Genomic DNA, 20,394 nt, shown 5'->3' with positions numbered 1-20,394 from the left:
ATTATTGAACCCATCTTACTCAGTCTCTCCCCAACCCCAAGGACAGTCCCATTCTACAACAGTGGCATCATGTAATATTTGTCCTTTTGTGACTTCTAAGAAAGAGAAAGCAGAGAAGATGGTGTGTCTTGCAGGCCAGAGATTTCTTTGAAAGACAGAGGGAGACAGAGATGAAGTGAGACTGATGTAGAGTAGTAGCCGCAGGGATGGCAGAAAGCCGACAGATTTATGTCAGACAGAGCTGAACTGGAACTGCTACGCCATGGAGCCAGAGTCAATGGCCATCAACTAGATTTACAGGAAGAATACACGTCTTCAGAGGGAGAGAAGAGAGATGGGGCATAACTGGCAAAACTAATGTTGTAACATTGTCCCAGAGCCACAATGCAGGACTCACGGAGGCTGATGTTTAGAGGGGAGGATGGCTGGCTAGTACACTTAAGAGGGTGTCCTAATAATCCTGAATGTTTCCAATTTAAACTGTAACCTGTTTCTTCCATAGTTAATCCCATTATCATGAAGACTATTGATAAGGTTGTGTGGCCATGTTCAGAAGGGGCCAGTACTTGGAAAAAGCTCTCATGTTGAGAAAAGGAGAGAGAGAGTCGGAGAAAAAAAGAGGAGGACCCTCAATGAGATGGATTGACAGCTTCTACACCAACGGGCTTAAGCATATTGCATTTATCTGATGGTGCTGGATAGGACAAGGTTTCCATTTATTGTTCCTGGGGTTGCTATGAGTTGCAGTCTACTGTAGCTAGCAATTAATAAAACTAGAGTAATGAGAAGTATTGGAGAGAGAGCTAGAGTTAGAATTGATAAAAGTAGATGTAGACGTGTGGGGACATGCCGGACCTCTTAGAGATCAGTATCATGAGGCTGAGGTTTTTGATAGGGATTCTTCCCCCTAGTAGAGTTAGTGGAAATCAGACACCATTGCTCATCCTCCAGCCTCACTGTTTTTACAACAAAGAAACAAACAAAGACTTGTTAGAACTGTATATGTTGTTGTTGTTGTTATGTGCCATCGAATTGCTTGCGACTCATAGCGACCCTATGTACAACAGCCCTAGACTCTGCTTTGTCCTGTGCCAATCGCACTGTCTCCAATACACCCATCCCGATTACCCCAGTCACTGAATCAATCTACCTCATAGAGGGCCTCCCCATCCTGCGCTGTGCCTCCACTCTTCCAAGCATGATGTCCCTCTCCAAGAACCAGTTCCTCCTTACAACATGTCCAAAGTACATCAGACATCAGACGAAGCCTCAGAATTCTTGCCGCCAAGGAGTAGCCTGGTTTAACCCTCTCCAGGATGAATCTGTTTGTTTTCTTAGCAGGCCATGGTACATTCTCTTCTCCAGCACCACAGCTCAAAGGTATCAACTCTCCTTCTATCCTCCCTAGTCATTGTCCAATGCTCTGATGCATAACAAGTGATTGCAAAGATCATGGCTTGTATCAGATGCACCTTAGTCTCCAGAGAGACACCATTGCTCTTCAGTATTTTGGAGAGGTACCTAACAGCAGACTTTCCCATGGCAATATGTCTTCTAATTTCCTGGCTACTGGTGCCAAGAGTGTTGACTGTGGAGCCAAGCAAACTAAAGCTGTGAACAATCTCAATCTCTTCACCATCCATCCTGATGCTTCCAATTGGTCCCGTGGTGAGAATCTTTGTCTTCTTGACATTGAGCCTCAATCCATATTGGAGGCTGCAGTTCTTGAGCCTCTGCAGCAAGCACTTCAGGTCCTTCTCAGTTTCAGCAAGCAGGGTTGTGTCACCTGCATAACGCAGATTGTTGATAGAACTTTCACCAATCCTGATGCCACAGTTCTCCTCATAGAGCCCAGCCTCTCAGGTAATCTGTTCTGCATACAGGTTGAAAAAGTATGGACATAGGACACATCCCTGACATACATCCTTCCTAATTTTGAACCATGCAGTGTTTCCTTGCTCTGTTCTGACTACTGCCTTTTGGTCCAAGTACAGGTTTCGCAATAGCATGATCAAGTTTTGATATAGCAGTTGGTTAGAGAAAATGAGGATGTATTTCATTTTGAAATGAAATGGATTGACAATAGTAACAAATATGGAACTAACCTACCAAAAATCATGACAATAGCATTTGGCTGGGCAAGTTTACTGTTTTCATACATTAGGTGACCAGTAATCAGAGACAAGCTTGAGTAACGATAAGAACTTTTAATCATTGTCATCCAGTCAGCACTGACTTACAGCTCAGTTTTTGAAGACGGTAAGTGGTATGGAAGGACATTGTCCATCTTTCTTCCAGAGAGTTACTAAAGAATTTGAATTGCCAGAGAAGTGCCACCTTTGAGTTAGCAGTGCAAGTCCCTACAGACTATGCAACCAGAACTTGTTAGCTATAAAGAAGCGGGGTAGAGACATCTACAAATCCACAGTACACTAAATCTGGGAGTGCCACGCTGAGTAGTTTGTACTTTATCCAGTAGAAAAGAGCAGCTCATCATAGACTTTCAATTATATTTGAAAACTTTGTCAAAAACTGGAAAGTACAATTATCAATTTTAATGTTTTATAATCATGCACTCCCTTCATGTGCTTTACAAATGTTTGCAAATTACCACCTCAGAAATGTTAACAAGAGGCACTGTCATTGTTGTTAGATTGCACTGAGTATAACTTATAGCGACCCTATGAACAACAGATCTGAACTCTGTCATATCCTGCGCCAACCTCATAATTTCTGAAACACTCCAGCCCATTGTAGCAGTCATTGTAGTGTCATGCTATCTGGTTGAGGGCCTCCTATCCTCCACCATTCTGAACATAAGGAACAACCTCTCCTAGCAACATGTTCAAAGTATGTGAGACAAAACTTTGTCATCTTTGCCTCTCAGGATAACTCAGATTTCACTTTCTCCAAGACATATATATTTGTTCTTTTGTCAGTCCATGGGCCATTCAGTATTCTTTTCTAATACTCAAGCTCAAAAAACATCAATTCTTTTGTTGTCCTTATTCACTGTCCAGCTCTCAGAGGTATAGCAAGAGATTGAAAAGATCATAGCCTGAATTAGGCACACCTTAGAACACAAACTGACATCATTAATTTTCAAAACTGTGGAGAGGTCCCTGACTTCAGACTTTCCCAGTGCAATACATCACTTGATCTGGTCACCAGTACTAAGGATGTTGATTTTGTTCCAAATAAGATGAACTTGTTGACCATTTAATGTTTTCCCCCTCTGTCTGTTGTTCTAGTGGTGAGAATCTTTGTTTTCTTGATGTTGAGAAGCAATTAATATTGATTGATCTTCTTCAGCAAGTACTTCAAATTCTCCTCAGTTTCAGCAAGCAAGGTGTCATCTGCACAACACAGGTTATTAATGAGTCTTCCTCATCATGTTGTTGTTGTTGTTGTTGTTTTTATGTGTTGTTGAGTTGCCTGCAATTCATAGTGATCCTGTACAATAATAGCTCTGAACCCTAGCCTACACTGAGCCAGTATCACTGACTCTGACACACCTACCCCCATCGCCCCAGTTACCACATTAATTTATCTCATCCGAAGTCTTTCTGTGTCCTGCACTGTCCCTTCACCCTTCCAAGCATGATATCCTTCTCCAAAGACTGGTTCCTCCTGACAGTGTGCCCAAAGTATGTGAGATGGAGCTTCAAAATCCTTGCCTTCAAGGAGAAACTTGGTTTCACCCTCTCCAGGACAGCCTTATTTGTTCTCTTTGCAGTCCAATACTCTTCTCTAGCGCCACAATTCAAAAGCACTGATGATTCTTCTTCTGCCATCTTTAGTCATTGTTAGCTTTCTGACCCATAGCAAAAATTTGGAGATACTCATTGCAAATGCCTTTCTTAAGAAACACAAATGATGACTCTCCACATGGACTTACCTGGTGGTCTACACAGGAATCAGACTGATGACATCTGTGGGGGGAAAAAATCATTGAAAAAAATTCAGTATCAGCCAGAAAAACTAGACCAGTTGCTGATTGAAGAACTACTCATTATTATCAACTACTCATATGCAAGTTCAAATTGAAGCTAAAGAATATTAAATCAAATCCACAAGAACCAATATTTGACCTTGAGCCTGTCTATCCCATCTGAATTTAAAGATCATCTCAAGAACAGGGTTGAGATGTGTGGGAGGATATCAGGAATATTATCCATGAAGAATGCAAAAGGTCATTATAAGGAGCATTAGTCCTTAGATAAATGTTCTAATTGATAAAGCAGAAAAGTGTTTTTCAAAAATTTTTTAAGAAGATAATGCAATTAGCATGTAATGTGAAATTAGAAAACCAAAAAGGAGGCAGTACTTGACAAAACTCAAGCTGAAAGAACTGAAGACAAATAAAAACCTTGAGTTGCAATGCAATTGAATTGCTTATATGAGTAAAATATTTAATGATGCAGGAAACATGGAAAAAGTTTGAAGAAATGCAATTACTTGAACAATAATAATTGGTTGATTCTGAACCTTTTCAGGAAGTAGCATATGCTCAAGAACCAACAGCATTAAAGAAAGAAGTTCAAGAGGAATTAAAGAAATTGGCAAAAATTTATCCTCCAATAATTAAAGTAATACCAAATGAGATGTTCCAAAAGGGGAGTGCTATGTGTACACTATACCATGCTAGAAAATTTGGAAGACGGTTACCTGGCCAAGCAACTTGAAGAGATCTGTATTTGAACAAACAAGCAAAAGTGATATATCAGAAATTATTGGAAAATAGCATTAGTATCAGATAGGAGTAAAATATCACCCAAGATTATTCAAAAACAGCTAGAGCAATGACAGGGAAATTCCAGAAATTCAAATATATTCAAATAAGGGATATCATTCCTGATGTCAAGTGGACCTTGGCTGTGAAAGCAGAGAATACCAGAAAGATGTTTACTTGTGTTGTACTGAATTAAAACAAAAAGGTGTTTGTTGTGTGGATCATAACAAGTGATGGCTAATGTTAGGAATGAGAATCTCAGAATATTTCACTGTGTTCATGTGAAATCTATACATAGGTTATGAAGGAAATGTCCAAAAAAGAAGGAAACACTGCATGACTTAAAATCAGGAAAAGTGTACATTGGAGTTGTATCCTTTCTTCATACCTATCCAGTCTGTGAAGGACTCCCTAGTGGGTAGGGAACTGCACTCCCAGTCCAAAAGCGGTAGGTTCAAATTTACCAGCTTTACTGTGGAAGAAAGATAGGCATTCTCTTTTTATGTAATTTACAATCTCTAAAAGCCCACTAGAGGGTCAGCTATGAGCCAGTTCTGATTGGAAGTCAATGAGGTAATTTGTTTTGGTTTTTTTTTTTTTAAAAAAAAAATAGAATCTGTATGTTGAGCAAATAATTTCAGAAGCTGGTCTATATGAAGAAGACTATAGTGTCAGGACTGGAAGAAGATTCATCAACAACCTATGTAACACAGATAACACAACCTTATTTGCTGAAAATTTTTAAAAAGCATTTGAAGAAGATCAAAGAATAGAGCCTGCAGTATGCATAAAACCTCAACATGAAGAAAAAGAAAATTCTCTCCACTGTACCAAAAGGTAACATCATGATAGAGAAAAGATTGAAGTTTTTGAAAATCTCATTTTACCAATTGACGTATTTCAGCTAACAGAAGCTGCCCTGGATGTGCTCAAAAAATTGTGCCAAGAAATCTGGAGAACAACCAGTTGGCCAACTGACTGGAAGAGATCTGTATTTGTTCCCATTCCAAAGAAAGGTGACCCAACAGAGTGTGTAAACTATAGAACAATGTTGATTTCACATGCAAGCAAGATTCTACTGAAGATTATCCAAAAACAACTGGAACAGCACATCAGCAGAGAACTGCCAGAAGTCTAGGCTGGGTTTAGAAGGGGTAATCTACTAGGGATATTGTAGCTGATGTTAGATGGATCTTAGCTGAAAGCAGGAAATACCAGAAGAATGTATATCCGTGTTTCATTGATTGTGCAAAGGCGTTTGACTGTGAATCATAACAAACTGTGGCTCACTCTGAGAAGAATGGGAATCCCAGAACACTTGACCGAGCTAATGTGAAACCTATACTTGGACAAAGAGGCAGTTGTCAGAACAGAGCAGGGAAACACTGCATGGTTCAAAACTGGGAAAGGTGTATGCCAGGGATGTATCCTATCTGCATACCTTTTCAACCTGTATGCTTAACAGGTTATCGAAAGGCTGGGCTCTATGAGGAGAAGTGTGGCATCAGGATAGGTGGAAAATCTAGTAACGATCTGCATTATGCAGATGACACAACCCTCCTTGCTGAAACTGAGGAGGACGTGAAGTGCTTGCTGCAGAGGGTCAAGGGCTGCAGCCTTCAGTATGGATTGAGGCTCAACAATGTCAAGAAGACAAAGATTCTCACCACTGGACCAGATGGCAGCATCAGGATGGATGGTGAAGAGATTGAGATTGTTAACAACTTTAGTTTGTTTGGCTCCACGGTCAACACTCTTGGCTCCAGTAGCCAGGAAACCAAAACACATATTGCGATGGGGAAGTCTGCTGTTAGGGACCTCTCCAAAGTACTGAAGAGCAATGGTGTCACTCTGGAGACTAACGTGCATCTGATACAAGCCATGGTCTTTGCAATCACTTGTTATGCATCAGAGCATTGAACAATGACTAGGAAAGAGAGAAGGAGAATTGATGCCTTTGAGCTGTGGTGCTGGAGAAGAGTATTGAATGTACCATGGACTGCTAAGAAAACAAGTAGATTAATCCTGGAGAGGGTTAAACCAGGCTGCTCCTTGGAGGCAAGGATTCTGGGGCTTTGTCTGACATACTTTGGACATATTTTAAGGAGGGACAAGTCCTTGGAGAGGGACATCATGCTTGGGAGAGTGGAGGGATGGCGCAAGAGAGGAAGACCCTCTAGGAGGTGAATTGATTTAGCAACTGGGGTAATCAGGATGGGTGTGTTAGAGGCAGTGCAATTGGCACAGGACAGAGCAGGGTTTAGGGCTGTTGTACATAGGGTCGCTATGGGTTGTAAGCGACTGGCCAGCACATAACAACAATCAACATCTGTGGTATCAGCAGTTTAGAACTCAAAAGACATTTTGCATTAGGCAAATTTGCTATCTAAGTCTTCTTTAACATGCTAAAAGAGGAAACATGTTCACATTAAAGACTAAGGTGCTGGGTCATAACATGATTGTTATTTTCCATTGCTTTATATGTAACAGAAAGTTGAAAATCACTATGAAGCCTGGAGAATAATTGATATTTTGAAATTTGCTGTTGGAGAGGAGCATTAAATATACTACTGACTGTCAAAAGGACAAACAATTCTATCTTGGGTAAATTGTGATTAGGGTGCTTCATAGTGGCAAAGATGGTGAAACTCTGTCTCATTTGTATGTTGTCCTTAGAAGAGATGCCAGTCATGGGGGAAAGACATCATGGTGGAAAAAAATGGAGAAAGAGTGAAAGAGAAGACCTTCAAGGAGATAAATGGTTTAACACAGTAATACAACACAGTGACACTAACAGTGACCTTGGGACTCTGTGTATGGTGAGGAACAGTGCAAAGTCTTGACATGTTTGTTGTTCATAGGGTCTTTATGAGCCAGAGTGGCTGCAAAAATGAGCTCAAAACCTGCAGAGATTGTTAAGATAATGCAGGACCAGGCTGTGTTGCACATAAGGTCCCTGAGTCAGAACCAACTTGAAGACATCCAACAATAACAATTCCCCAGAAATAGAGTCAGAGCAGAATGACCCTGGACTTTATGGGTTTGAGGCACTGCTAAGAAGGTTCTCTACTTCCCAGGCAGCCATTCATATTAAATCACATTTAACTCCCAAACATCAGCAAGTATCCTACAACAGGACTGAATAAAATACAATCCAATTCACCAGTAAAGTATTTCACAACCCTAGAAATATTCAATAAAAGAGAATTCATCTTGCACACCCTAGAAAAACATCATAAAACCTTCACAGAAGTATTTATAGCATGATAGATTGCATTACTTCTGTCTCACAAAATCCTTAGTATCATGAGAAAGTTCAAAAGCAAATGAGAAGTCTTCATACTCTTCTTCATCCACCAATAAAATCCAGTCACCTTGAAAACTAGTGCCTCCTGCATGGTCTTGAACAGAGATAGAGTGATGGGAAGTGTGATTGTTTTAACCAGTATTATGATTTGTTTCTGTTATCTCACAGAAATCCCTAACGAACAATTTACTCTCTCCACTCTCCTTACAACTCTGTGTCAGGAGAAAAGCCCAAAATATTTCTATTTAAAACATGATTGTAGGTGTATAGTAAGAGGAAAATTTTTTTGAACTATAGTCTAGATAATGGTTTCATTTTCCTCATACTCTTTGCTTTTCTCTCTGGATGATAAAGCTACAAGTAAACTGAACCAACACTTTGGAATAATCTTGGTAATGCGAAGATCTGAGTTCTGGACATATATACAGTATTGCAATTTTTTGTAAAACCAAAATTAAAGAATAGTTTAAAACCATAACTTCATGAATAATACTTAACATCCTTTCAACTCTATAAAACATTATTCAAGTATAAAGAGGTATTACCAATTTAATTCATAAAATGATACAAAAATAAAAATTTGTGAAAATTAAAACTGCAGGCAAAAAAGACCACACCCTGTTATTCCTGCCTGCAAACTCTTTCCTATCATATACCTCCCCCCTGTTTACTCTGATTTATTTTTAAAACTACTCTTTCTTCTTTTTTAAATCAGTTGCCTAATCTGGGAATCTGTGTGCTCCATAGGAAATTTCTCCCTTGGCTACATGAAAGTAAAGATGCTAACTGTGGCAAATATTTCACAAAGATTTTTGCTTCCAAAAATGTTTAATTGACAATTAAAATAAGACAGGCAGTAAATGTTATCACAATTATATTGACTTTCACTTCATTTCTATTAGCAACTTTTTGTTAACTTTTCAAATTATGCATTGTTACCTTGACCCATTTTTTTTAGATGCCTCAATGGATCTGAAAGGTAGTAATTTGGGACTTAAAATTTGAACTCTCAATTGCTATATTTTTAGTATGATCAAAGGTGTTCACAGAAAAAGAAATACGCCTAGATTAGAAAATAAACAGTTGTTTTATGAAAGCAACCAACCTTCCTAGTTCAAGTCACTTTTCATCCTTCCTTATTACTAAAAGAATTTTTCAGCTAACTATTGGCTTATGGTCATTGGATTACTTTCCCTGTGGATTTTCAAAAAGCATCTTTCTACTCATGGTAATAATAGGAGTATTAGAAAATTATGTTCATTTGAATCAATAGGACCTACACACACTTTATAAATTATAATTAGCAACAAAAGGTTTCAGACACTGTATATGGTATTCCAATTCCTATAAGAAATTGTTGGGATTCAGGAATCACGAAACATGCCTAAGTTCTTGGAAACTATGTGTCTACTATGGTGGCTGCTGGCTCCTGTGAATGGAAAAAAAGTGCCACAGAGAATTTCAACCAACATGAAGCAACTGTTCCAAAGAATGTGGCTTAAGATTTTCAAAGACAAGTCAGACACTTAATGCATGCAGCTGTACTAGAAGGTGACCAAGAATAAGAATAGATGAATCAAATAGCAAATGCATTACCCCAAGACACGTTTGAATTGCCAGAACTAGCAAGTCTCACATTTTTACCTAAAGAGCATTCTTGCTATAAAAGGAGCTGTGTTTGAAAAACACTAACACAGACACTCCACAAACAAGTTTCAAAAGTGAACAGTGATAGATAATATGGTAAACAAACTGATGTAAAAAAGAAAAACAAGTCATGACATGTTACCTTGACAATGTAAAATACCTAAATTCTATATATTTTTGAGGATAATACATGACAAAATTTTGAATCATGCTCAAATTCAAGCGCAAAATTCTTTCAGAATAAATTAGCTCTCAAAAATCAAACATTTCCAGAGAGCCTATAAAAAAAAAGCTAAGTGTGAAGTGTAGGCCTTCTGTGGAATCACCAAAATCTCTTCGCTCTTTCTTCTTCTTTTCTAAAAAGTTTCTCTGCCGAAATATAATTTAGAGAGCATGCAGAAAATAAATTTAAGATGGGCCAAAAAAAGTACAAGGCCTGGTGCTCCAATGACAATTTAGAGAGCATAAAATGTTATTAAACTTCAATCTTTCTCGCATTGGTGAACGCAACTCATTATTTTCTCCGGAAATGGGTCTTGACCAATACAATTGTGGATTACTTATATAAATTACATATGCTACTTCTATAGAAAACTTTAGGTCAGCAGCAGATGTTGGTAAATTCCTGCAGAAAAGCATGCCCAGAGAACGCTGGGTGGTGGTTGGGTTTGCTTTTTTTTTTTTTTTTTTTTTAAATGACAGAAATCTGCTAGCTATTCCTGCCTTATCTGCAACAGCTGAGCAATCTTTCAGTGCCACGAGGAGACGGAAAACTTGGCTCAGATATAGCGTGGACAAGCTTGCCTTAATCACATTGCTCTTTTACATGTGCACAAGGACATCAACATTGACAGTACAGAGTAAAGCAGCCATTTGCTGAAAACAACTGTCAACGTTGTCAAGTTTTTGGAACCTCTTATAATGTGATTTGTATGACAAATCTTGTGGCATTTTGTTTGTCAGCAACAGTAGTGAATTTCCATGTATCTGGGAAGGCAGGAGAGCTGCTCAGAAGTGGATTGGATTTCTTCACACAGGCTGTGTTAAAGGAAAACACTTATTAATTTTTAAATGAAAGATTTCACAGAGCACCCAAATTTTCAAAGTGCCATTTCATTTCTAAGCATCACCCAAAGTGCATTGTCAACCCTTCTAGTCAAACTCTAAAAAATGGTAATAGTCGTTCTATTTCCCTTCATTCACCTCTACTTTTTTAATTTGTTCATGTAGAAATAGTGATATCACAAATGTGCAGCAGCAATTAGTAGGTTGTGTTCCAAGTAGCAACAGCAAGGTTTAATTATTTCCTCAGGAATGAGGCGTGCATTGCCATATAGCTATGAAATGGGCAATAATAACATGTCACTAACCTATCGCACGCCAGTGTTATCCAACAATGCATCTCATAAGAGACAATTACAGGGATCTTATGGCTTCTTACATTTTCAACGTTCCTCTTGTCCCTGTGTACTCTGATCTGTGTTTCTCATCAAGCTAACTGTGCCGATGACTCAAAGACGGCGCCTCTCTGGCGCGGTTTGAATCTGTCAGTTCCAAGGGAGAAAGACAGGCAATCTACTCTGATGTGATTTACAGTCTTTGAAAATCTGCTGAGGGTCAGATTTGAGTCGGTTCTGACATGACAGCAATGAGTGGCTAATACTGTTTACTCTCCTGTGTCCCAAATCGAAGTTCTGCTCCATGTGGGTGGAGTCAGCACCGACAAGCTTGTGTATCAGATCGTACATGCTCGGCTGTGGACATATCACAGCACCTTTGGGGTGTGCATACCGGCATATGAGACAAGCCAGAGAAAAATCTCACCTCTTTACACACACAGCTGCCAAGAATTCCTTTAGAACTCATTTGACAAATCCAATAATGATAGAACCTTAATGTTTCCTTATTTGTGCTTTATCAACATGGATTTGATCAAAGAACTCTAGAAATTATATTCTTTCCCTCTATTTGATCTTAGGAAGCTCTAGGGGCCTGTATGGTGGTAGTGGAGTACCATTGGGTCAGGTGCCACTTCCATGTGGCCTTGTTATGTATGGATGAGTCAGAACTGACCCATAACTAATCCTCTGGAGGATTTTCAGAAGCATTAATGTCATGGGAGGCATTTCCCATTTTCCTCCCGTAGAGAAGCTGGTGAACTAAAACCGCATGCCTTTGGGGTACCAATGCAACTCCTTACACTAGGCCACCAGAGCACGCCAGGTGACCTGTTGTTATTGTTGTTAAGTGCTGTGGAGTCAAGTATGACTCATAGTAACCCCATGGCAACAGATCTGAACCTTGTCCTATCCCACATCATCTTTAACATCCCTGAAACATTTTAATCCATTGCCACACACAAAGTGAATCTATTTATCTCATTGAGGGTCTTCCTCTCCTTCACTCACCCTTTTCCTTTCCAAGATATTGTCCTTTTCCAACATGTACAAAACATGTGAGACAAGCTTCACCAAAATTGCCTTCAAAGAACATTCTGTCTGCACTTGCCCTCATGACTCAAAAGCACAAGGTTTGAATCTGCCAACTGCTCTACAAGAGAAAGATGGGAATCATATCAGTACCTACTTGACCATACAAAACATGACCAACATTTGATCTTTACTATAGGTGATTCCATGGCTAAAAATAGATGAGATCTATTTTTAAGGTGTCTTTAAATCTAATTTGTACATCGGTTGGAACAGATGCATAGGATTCTTACTGTGAGGAGCTGAACTGTCAACCCAAAAGTAACAGGGTTCAAATCCACCAGCTGCTCTGCAGGAGAAAGACTGACAATCTTCCCTGAGATTTAATACCTAGTAAAACCCCCTGGAGGATCAGCTATGGGTTGATTTGGACTTGATGGTACATAACAATAGTGTAAAGGCGGGGGTGAGAGGGAGCTCAAAACTTTTAACATTATTGGAATGCTGTACATACATGGATGTTCACAATTTGAGGACTTGCATTGCCTTCAGGTGTGACTCATAGCTGACACTCTCGTGAGTTTTCAGAGGCTATTACTCTCAGAGGAGATTGCCCATTTTCTTCCTGCAGAGAAGCTGTCAGACTCATACTACAAGTCTTTGGATCCGGAGCACAGCTCTTCACTCCTTAGGTCATCAGAACTCCCTGGAAATTTACTAGTCTCTTTTTTTCTCTTCTCAAAAGTGCTGAATTGAATGCCTAGCATCATCCTTATAAATATTAGTAGATTGATGCTTTTTAATTTCATTTAAAATTCTAGGTAAAAATGTAGCATACACATCATTAGAGAATTATTTTCATCAAACCCCATCATCTCATAGGTTCTCTTCCTTCTTTCTTCCCTTTATTTATCCGGAAATAACTTCGTGAAGTACCCAGAGCATCAATAAAGTCTAATGCAAGACATAAATGCATCACATAATCAATTTTAAATCTTTTAAAAGCCATATTAAAAAGCAAATAGGAGATCATAGTAATTTTAATAATATTTCATTTAACACAATATGTCAAAGTATTATCATAGCAACATGTTATTGTTGGCTGTTGTTAGATGCTATCAAGTCAGTTCCAACTCATAGTAACTCTATCAATAGAAGATATTACTGCCTGGCCTAGCACTATCTTCATAGTCCCTGGTTTAGGCTGTTGCACGTACAAACATGTCAATACAGACACACGTAGGCTCATGCACATGTACATAGCAAGCTTAATAATGCTCATAAAAACATTAGGTCAGGTGAAACTTCTATAATGGCAAGGAACGGAATATATTTTCTAAATAAAAATATAATTAATGTTTCCATGAAACTGAAAATTAAAGGAGGATTTAGTAGTAAACTCAGAATAGCAAACATAGTTGAAGCACACCATGAAGCACACATACATCAGCTTTTATCTTAAGTTTCCATATAAATGAAACATATTCTCACCTAATATAAGTTGTAACAAGGTAAGCATATTGGAAAGTATGTTTAGATCATTCAAATTGTAGTTTAAAATAAAGCAGCTGTCTTACATCCAGAAGATTTCACTTATACTGACCAAATTTTAAGTTCTTGATTCATTTTCTTTTCCTAATACAACAACAAAAACAAAATTTAATGAAGGTTTACAAAGAAATTGGATTCATTCATGCACACTTCCTTCCTCCTCATCCATTTCCCTTTGAAATGTCTTGTTCTGCTGGAGATAATTGTCATACACATGGTTTCTAATTGTACATTACTTTCAGATAGTCCAGTACAGTGTTCATTATCTATTTTCTTATTCTTTCCTCCTCTCAGCATCTCAACCCTATTGTTACAACAGTGGGTGTATACAGTATTTGTCCCTTTGTGCTGAGATATTTCACTCAGCCTAATGTCCTAGCCTTACCAATTATTAACCTAAACTTATAAAATTACTATAAACTAATTACCTCTATTTGTGCTTTTGTGACTGTGCAAAGGCATTTGACTATGTGAATCATAATACATTATGGTTAACATTGAGAAGAAGTGGAAGCCCAGAATGCTTAATGCTCATGTAACACCTATACCTGGACCAAGAAGCTGTTGGGTAAATAGAGCAAGAGACTACTACATGGTTTACAATTAAGAAATGTATGCAGCATGATTGCATCCTTTCTCCATACCTATCCAATGTGTATGCTGAGCAAATTATTTGAGATGCTGGATTCTATTAAGAGGAACATGGAATCGTGATTGGAAAAAGACTCATCAATAACCTTGTGATGCAGGTGACACATCTTTGCTTGCTGAAAGTGAGGAGAACTTGAAGTGGTTGCTGACTACCAAACAAAGGTTGCTTCAACATTCCTTCAATATGTCTTGTATCTAAATGTCAAGAAACAAAAATCCCCACCACTAGATCTATAGGCAACATCATGATAGATGAAGAAAAGATTGAAATTGTCAACTACTTCCCTTTACTTGGATCCGTAATCAATACATTTGGTACCAGCAGTCAGGATAGTATTGCTCTGGGAAAGTCTGCAGTCAGAGACATCTCCAAATTACTGAAGGGCAATAAAGTTAGTTTTAGGACAAAGGTACCTCTGATTTAGGCCATAGTATTTTCAAGCACTTCCTATGCTACTGAATTCTGGACAATGAGTACGCATGACAGAAAAAGAATTGATGCCTTTGAACTGTGGTGCTGGAGAGGAGTACTGAATAAGCCATGGATTTCCAAAAAAACAAACAGATATATTTTGGAGAAGGTACAGCCACAGTGCTCCTTGGAGGCAAAGATGATAAGGCTTCATCTCACATACTCTGAGCAGTTAATAAAAGAGGTTATTCCCTGAAGAGGGACATCATGTGTGGAAAAGTGGAGGGATGGTGAGAGAAAGCTAGATCCTCAAGCAGGTAGATTGACACACTGACTGCAACAATGGGCTTGAAGGTGTCAGAGATTGTGAGGATAGCACAGGATAGGACAGAGCTCAGATTTGTTGTTCAAATGGTCACTATGAGTTGGGCTTGACTCAACAGAGCCTCACAACAACAAAATCATCACCAAAATGTTTCAGTCCATTTTTGCAGCCATTGTGTGAATTCATCTCATCGAGAGTCTCTCCTTTTCAATGATCTCCTTTATCAAACATGACTTCTATCATCAGAGAATGACTTCTCCAATAAGTTCAAAGTGTTGGAAGCAGCTCAAGCCACCATCACCTCCAAGAATTATTCTGGCCGCACTTCACGGAGCAACAACACCACATCTCAAAGCCTACTGATGAGGTGTTTTACATTTCCTTTTTTAAAAAAATATAATGTCTAATTTACAGGTACAGTTCATCTCAAATAAGACTAGTCACATTTCAACTGCTCAACAGCCACATGGTTATTACGTAGCCAGGGTAGTTGTAGAGACTTCATATCCAGTACTACTTGCATTTCCATGTATAACTTTAGGTAAACCATTCTTCTATTATTTAAAAACAAAAACAAAGGAATGGCTCACAGCTACCAAGTGTTAAACCTTAAGGAGACAGATGCCGGTAAATCAGTTGGTAGGTTCCTGATCTACACTTCATTTCAGTATTCAATCCCCTATACCACCAGGGCTCCTTCTAATAGAAGAGGTTTCATCATCCCCATTCTGTTTTATTTGTGAGTAGTTGAGAAGTACACATGAACAAATACATTTAAACGTAATTTCAAAGCTAAGAAGGTCACTGTAGTTTAAAATTTGTGGGGTTTTTTTCCCCCTTTCCATTCTTCAGAATTACCTTCTTTTTGCTTGTGTGTGTGTGTGTGTGTGTGTGTGCATGTGTGTAATTATTTGCTATTAGTCATAATTGTACATGCAAAGACTCACTTTTTTATGTTTAAAAAGAAAAATATTAAAAGTACTAGTCTTACCTGATCTTGTGGGGTTTGTTTGTTTTTTGTTTTCTCAAACTTTATTTCATTCTTATAGAGGAAAAAGAATTTTTTTAATGTAAACTTTTTATTTTATACTGGTTTACTCACAGAGTTCATATACATTGTTTTTCACATCAGATCTTTCCCATTTCCCTAACCCATCCCTCCCCTCCACCCATCAAATTATGTGACCCAATGATTATGCCCCCCTCCCATGCTCTCTCTTATACTCTCCCCCTCCCCCCCCTTTGGATCCTCATACATGTTTTACTAGTTACCTATTTCTACAATAATGGACACAGCACTTGTCCTTATGGGACTGCTCTCCAGTCCCTCTCAAGTTAAATAGTGATTTACAGAATCATTGTTCCTGCCTGCTGCGTAGTAGTCAATTGTGTGAATGTACCACATGTGCTTTTAAGATATTTGCCATTGGTTCTGTTATTGAAAGATAAGAAGTAATGCAAAAGTTCATTAAAAGGGGGCTGGTACAGTAAATGCTCTATTTACACAGTAGAATACCATCCCGCTGTAATAAAGAATAAGGGGGGGAAATGCAAGCAAGTTAAAAGACAACATTAAGTTTGTAAGATGAATATATATCTTCAAACTCGGATTTTTATTAAGTCAGAATGAACTCGTAGCTGACCCTCCATTGGATTTCTGAAGCTGTAACTCACACAGGGGGAAACTGCTCATTTTTCTCTTAAGGAGCTTCTGATGGATTTGAACAGTCAGAGAGGTGCACCCTGTAGGCTAGTAGTCCAACTCCCTACAGAATAGGCCACCAGAGCACCCTAATATGGATGTATATCATCTATAAGAAACAGTGTACATAAGAAGGGGAATAAAATAGCTACCTATATTTGCACAACGCCTATCCTGAAAAATAAACAAGGAACAAGTAAAATTATTTCTGGGGAGAAGGAATGGGAGGGAGACCTTTCTGTAGTTCTTCTTTTTGAACTTTTTACCCTAATCTTGATTATTACATGATCTAGACAAATTATCTATGACTAAAATAATGCTGACTTACAGCCAAATCCTTTTAACTAAAATTATAATATGAACTTTCATTATGATGTGATTATTGCATCATAAGAAATACTAGTTTTCTTATTCCTTCAGTAATACTTTGTCTACATGAACCTAAAGCTCAGAGCAGTATCTATTCTCGGTCTTCTCTGCAATGGTCACTGTTTCTGAAAGACACTCCCTTTCTGTAGCTTCATTCTGCTTCCATATACTCTACTAGTTGTGCTTTAGTACTTTTAGATGAGAGTTAAGATGGATGTCAGAGATCTGCTGATATACAAAGGCTTATCTCTGTATTAGATTAATTCTCAACAGCCAGGGTAAATATTTTAATTTTAAAATTGTTTAGTTCATGCTTGAGTAGTCTATTATTTTGCCTCATCTATTTAAAAAAAAAAAAATTTTAAATTCTTTTGCCATGCAGTGATTTTTTTCCTAGCTTTTGCTCGTCCTTCTTGGCATCTAGTGGCCTTGTCCATAGAGAGTTGTGCTGCTAATCCAAAGGCCACAACTCCCTGGCAGCTGGAATCTATCAGCTGCTCCTCGGGAGAAAGGCAATCTCCTCCTGTGTGATTTATAATCTCAGAAACTCAATGGAGGATTAGCGTGAGTTGGTTCTGAATCCACTGCAATCAGGAAAAGTAGGCTTCTCTTCCTACTTGTGTTATTAAATATATAAAACACACACTTGTTATTTATATTGTATATAAATGCATTTTATATACATAAAAAGAAAGGTTTTTCTCCTACTTGTTTTAAACTTATTCTTCCTCTTTCTTTCTCTTTCCCCCCAATATTCTCATTAAACAGGTTTCAGACAAAAATCTAAATTTTAGCCATATTTCTTTCCTTTCTTTACTTATATTCAAGAGCAGTTTGTATTTAGAATTTGGCAGGTCGTAAATCGGCAGTTGCTAAAGAGTTCTGGATTTCCCACACACACATTTACTAACAACCATTATTCCATATTCTATAAAAAACCTAATGTAAAATAAATTCTAAATTGTATTTTATTTTTAGAAGAAAATATATAAAATCTGCTCAATTATACAGCACAGTTGATAAAAACTTGAAAGTTTTTACTACCCAACACCACTACTATCCCAGCAAAATAGTAATCTCTTTGAACAGTGATCTAAACGTGGTGGTATTTTGTGAATGCGTTTGAATACGATGTTAATCACCATTTCCAACGATGTGTCTACATACCAGCTGCAGCCCTGCTGATTAGAGCATCAATACCAATTGATTTTCTAACACAGACTTGCAATGTCTATTGTATCCCATTGCAGAGTGTACACTATTGGTATTTATCCAGAGCTAAGAGGAATAAAAAAGATCTTGTGTACAGAACACATGGGCCCCAGAGAGTTTCATAACTCCCAGGAGCACATCAGAATCAGGTACTCAATGTCAGATTAAATGGTTTCTTATGTTTAATGTGTTTGGCGGCCACAGCCTCAAATAATTCTCTTGTCCAGAACCAGGGTTAGTCAGCTGTATAATAACCTCTACAGTCTCTCCTTCAGAAAGGACTCAGGATTCATGGCTTTAATTTTGCCACTGATAATATTAAAAGTATACTCCATACAGGCCTGAATAAGCATTCACTCTCAGCTTCCACTATAATGAAATTCTAATTGTTTCTAAAGTTTAGGAAGGATAAAATGGTTAATCTCCATGATGACAAAAGGAAGCCAGGAAAATAAAGTGACACACTTGAATGAACTGTGAGGAAATAAAGTGCACAACATGCGATAATGCCATGACTCCGTGTTATTGCGCATTTCTGGGCTGAAAAGATATGGCTTGATGGGTAATTTGTCATGCTGTGCAATAGAGAACAACAGTAAAGAGACTTCAGACAGAAGAAAATTACACAAATAGTAGGGTGGAAAGGTATAATTGAAGATGGCAAAAGATTGAAAGAAAGACATTTAAAATTACTGTACTGACCTACTAAATGCACTTGGGCGTGGAATCCTGGCCTCACAAGAAGAGGCATTAAATGACTGCGGGCTGTGACACTACTGCGGAGTAATGCCAATCTCCCGAGCTCTCCGAGAAGAAAAACACAATGCACAGCCTGACTGAACAGCTCAGCCCGGCTTCCTTTCTGCGAGGAGCCTGGGCTTCTGCTGAACTTAAACAGAAAAAGTTTTCTACACAAGTTTTGGGCTGGTTTGTTTTTTAATTGAGAGTCCCTTTCATTTGATATTGGGGAGGGGAGTACTTCTTAATTGCTGGAAATCAGTAAATCTTTATCACAAACAATTTCTAAACTAATGTAAAGAAATATATCCCTGTGGGGGTTGGGAGATTTTCTTTTAAGTCAATGTACACAAAAGGTATTTGCTTCTCACATCTGGTTCAAAGTTTCTTTAAAATTGAATGGTCTAAGAGCAGAGGACTTTGTGCAAAGCGCATTCATTAGCGTGTGAATGAGGACATGAGGACAGGGGAGGAAGCTCGGCCCCACCTCTTCCACCCTTCTAAGGGTTCATTAATCACATACAGCCATGGCAGAGCCCTCAACCTCCCCTCTTCTGTATAAAATAGCAAGGATCAGGTATTTTCTAAAAGTTTCGTTTTGTTTGGGTTTTGTTTTGTTTTTTTCACCCCTATCCCACAGTTGTACTCCACACAGCAGAACCCCCAAAGGATTTCTCAATTATTTTATTTTCCAGGTTCATCACCTACAGGCTGTCTCAACCAACCACACTCCTTAAATGTTCAGGTCATGCATCCTGTGTGTTCCAGTAAATTAGAGAAAGGCATTCTATTTGTCGTGTAAGGTATTTACATTGGGATATTTATAAAACCTGCTGAGATATATGTAGTTATAAAGATCTTTCCATTCCTTCTATGTGATTTTGTAATCATAACTTATCATAAAAATGTACTTCTTAAGGACAACAAAGAACTTGTTATATGGGTAGTGAATTCTCTGTATAAAATAGAAATGGTAAAAAATGAAATAGTAAACTTTGCAATTATTATCATTACTATGGGTGTACTGCTAATTCAAAGGCTGGGCCACTCTAGTGATTCAAATCCACCAATGGCTATCACGAGACAGATGGGCAGTCTCCTCTCATGTGATTCTCAGACTCAGAAACACAACAGAATCAGCTATGGGTTTAGTTCCCACTAGACCATGAAGAGTGTTTTGAGATAGTGTATACATTGCCTAGTAAATTTTCCAAGGAAATAAAAAAGTTAAATGTCTTCCAAAGGAAAATGTTTCAAGTATATTACAAATGAGCTTTAATTGCATAAAAAATTATTCAAAATATTTTAAAGTATTTTTT

The sequence above is a fragment of the Elephantulus edwardii genome, unplaced genomic scaffold (assembly GCF_000299155.1).
Source record: "Elephantulus edwardii isolate Elephantulus edwardi_28Jun2011 unplaced genomic scaffold, EleEdw1.0 scaffold00043, whole genome shotgun sequence".
In the NCBI taxonomy this organism is placed as follows: domain Eukaryota; kingdom Metazoa; phylum Chordata; class Mammalia; order Macroscelidea; family Macroscelididae; genus Elephantulus; species Elephantulus edwardii.
The sequence above is the reverse complement of the archived record's forward strand: the minus strand, read 5'-3'. Positions refer to the sequence as shown.